This window comes from Trachypithecus francoisi, unplaced genomic scaffold, assembly GCF_009764315.1.
Source record: "Trachypithecus francoisi isolate TF-2019V2 unplaced genomic scaffold, Tfra_2.0 Lachesis_group10, whole genome shotgun sequence".
Lineage (NCBI taxonomy): Eukaryota > Metazoa > Chordata > Mammalia > Primates > Cercopithecidae > Trachypithecus > Trachypithecus francoisi.
In genome coordinates, this window is record NW_022681455.1 from 7,556,951 (window position 1) to 7,560,327 (window position 3,377).

At 43.2% G+C, this 3,377-nt stretch overlaps 1 non-coding gene across 1 annotated transcript; it reads right to left on the reverse strand.

Moving 5' to 3' along the window:
• Positions 1-528: 528 nt before the first annotated feature.
• On the reverse strand, positions 529-632 carry LOC117088913. The gene has a single exon (XR_004439423.1). It is a non-coding gene; the product is annotated as a small nucleolar RNA U13 (small nucleolar RNA).
• Positions 633-3,377: the final 2,745 nt, after the last annotated feature.

Below are 3,377 nucleotides of genomic sequence, written 5' to 3' on the forward strand. Positions count from 1 at the left end.
GAAAGGTGGTCTTGGAGACACAGTAAATGCTCAGATTTCATCCTAGAGATAGTAAAATCAAGGTAGAAAATAAATGAGCTTCCAGTTCAGCAAAGGTGATAACATTGATTTCATGCCTAGAGAAATTGAATTATCAGGTTGTAAATCCATGGTTTCTTTTGTGTTTTTCAAAAAGACTGTCTCAGAGGAGAAGTTTTTATTGCATTTTATGACCATTTGACATAAAAGGAGCTAAAATGGAACTCACCATTGGAACACGATGTAACCAGATGGAACAAATCAGCTCTCATGGCGTTTTGCTCCCTCATTGCGAGACTCATTCTAGGATGGGCTGTGCTATGCTGACGGCAGATACTGTTCGGGGAGCTCCTTTATTTGGGGCACCTTGAGTCCCATGGTCCATTGTACTGCGCTCATTTGGGAGGAATAACCAGCTCATGTGCCAGGGTGAAAGAGTAGACCAGAATGTGGCAGGCAAAAAGACGCAATGGGTAAGAGCAACATTCGTGATAATAATATATATTTTCACATCAGATGGGTAATATGCCAATGTGGTAACAAGACTGGGGGGAGGCACATCTCACAAATGCATGTGAAAACCCAGTCATCATGCTTATGAACTACAAAAGAATCATTTATTATTTATCCAGCTCCAAGGACATCAGTTTAAGTAACAACAACCGTCCCCGCTACCAAAGCATGATTCTCATGAAAGGGAACCTCCACCTTTTTTTGAGCACCCCTGGCTCGGTGTTTTCCTTTTGGCTCATGGCCGCATCCATATGTGCAGGGTGAATGTTTTCCATCCTCCTGGAACACTTGGGATGCTTGAACTCATCACATGGTTAAGCACGTGTTGGAATTGACAATATAATGTGAAATTGGCTTTTTTAAAATGGGAAAATACTGTGATTCAGAAGCAGCAAATGTAATTTGAGTGGCTCTGTTCTGCCTGGCAAATCTCTTTAGAAGTGAACAGTCTATGGTAGGTTGACATGGAAACAGTGGTCCATGCAGTCAGGACGATTCAAAATCAAGGTCAGAATTTGAGACTGCTGTTCAGAGACGGTGCCTGTATTAGTCCGTTTTCACACTGCTGATAAAGACATACCCGAGATGGGGCAATTTACATAAGAAACAGGTTTAACGGACTTACAGTTCCACATGGCTGAGGAGGTCTCACAAACATGGTGAAAGGCAAGGAGGAGCAAGTCATGTCTTATATGCACAGCAGCAGGCAAAGAGAGAGCTTGTGCAGGGAAACTCCTCTGTATAAAACCATCAGATCTCATGAGACTTATTCACTATCACGAGAACAGCACAGGAAAGACTTGCCTCCATAATTCAGTCACCTCCTACTGGGTCCCTTCCACAACAAGTGGGAATTCAAGATGAGATTTGGGTGGGGACACAACCAAATCATATCAGTGCCCAAGCCTGCTGAGGAAGAGCTTCCAAACATCTTTACACAGGAGAAACACTTTGAGAAACGCATTTTTCTTCTCTTGTTAGTTTTACCAATTGTGTTATTAAATTCATGAAAATGACCCCTCCCTCCCATATGATCTCAGTTAATACACTATACTAGATTAAAAATGTGTGTTATCTCAGTAGCTGGCATCAGAATCCTCTCAGAAGTTTCCTCTGAGCTCCCATAGCATTTGGCCTATACTTTATTTTTAAGTTTAAAAAATTTGGTAAAAGATACGTAACATAAACCATTTTAGGCATACAGTTCAGTGGCATTAAATACATCATACTGTGTGCAACTATCACTACCATCCATTCACCAGGACCTTTTTCATCTTCCCAAACTGAAACCCAACACCCATTCAACATTAACTCCCTGTTTACTCCTCCTGCTTGCTCCCCCACCCCGGCAACCTGCAATCTATTTCCCTTTGTCTGAATCTGCTACTCTGGGTACCTCGTATTGGTGGAATCATATAGTATTTGTCCTTTTGTGCCTGACTTATTTGGCTGAGCATAATGTCCTTAAGATGAATCCAGGTAGTAGTGTGGGTCAGAATGTCTTGCCTTTTTAAGGCTGAATCATATTCCATCCTATGGATAGACCACATTTTGGCCTATACTTTTGATGTGACACTCACCAGCTACTGTCTCTTCAGGCCTTCAAGCTGTCTGGGGACAAAGGCATATAAAGGATTCACACTTTGAATCTAATCACCTTGATTTGTAGCAGAGTGTCTGGCATATCACAAGTACATTTTACTCAAATAGCATTGGCTGTTAATGCTAACCACACACATACACACACACACACGCACACACACACACACACACACACAGAGCCCACTCAAATTAAGACTCCATCTCAAAAGAAAAAAAAAAATGAGGCCGGAAGGATGAGGAGCACGTTCTTCAGAATACCTGCCATGTCTTTAAAAACATATACTCAAAATCGACTTTAGCCTTTGCCATTTTCCCAAAGGTGTTCCCTAAGGGTTGTTTGGTTCATACACAGCTGGCTACTGCCACCTTATGGCAAAAAGTTGAAAAGAAACACGTGCATAAAATTCTGCAAACTTATAAAAGCCTAACAATTTTCCAATTCATCTCACCTGGTACAATGGATGAATTATTCTGCATTTGAGCTAAGAATATCACCTCTTCTTGTGTGCTGGAGACTGCCCCCTCTCACCTGCTCAAAGATGCTGTTCATATTTCCCTCTATTTTGCGTCACCGACCGTCGTCTCTCTATTGACTGATTCTCACAGGCACTCAAACCTGCTAATAGAATATCTTAAAGCAACAACAAAGACCTTCCCTTAGCCCTACCTTTCTCTAGTTACCACTCCACTTTTCTGCTCTCCTGGATGGCAAGCCTCTTCAAAAGAGGTTTCTCTACTTGTCGTCCAGACAAGTAGAAAGTAGAAAGTAGAAAGAAGAAAACTTTCTGTTTTCTGATCTCTTGAGTCTCTTCCCAATCAGATTTGCCCCAACACTCCACTCAAACTCTCGGCTAAGGCCAGAAATGGTTTCCACACTGCCAAATCCAGTGGGGGAGTCTCAGTCTTCGCCTTGACCCGACCGTAGGTGGTGTTGCTCTCTCCCATTTCTCCCTCCACTTCACAGGCCGTTCCTTCTCAGCATCTGTGGCTCGTTCCTCCTCTTATCTCTGAGTTTGAAGCATGGTAATGCCCACGGTTCACTCTTTCCACCTCTTTTCTGTCTGCATTCTCTCCCTAAGCCCCCCACCTCTGCTTTTTTTTTTTTTTTCTTGAGACAGAGTCACTCTGTTGCCCAGGCTGGAGTGCAGTGGCCGATCTCAGCCCACTGTATCCTCTGTCTCCCGGGTTCAAGCGATTCTCCTGCCTCAGCCTCCTGAGTAGCTGGGACTACAGGCGCTCGCCAC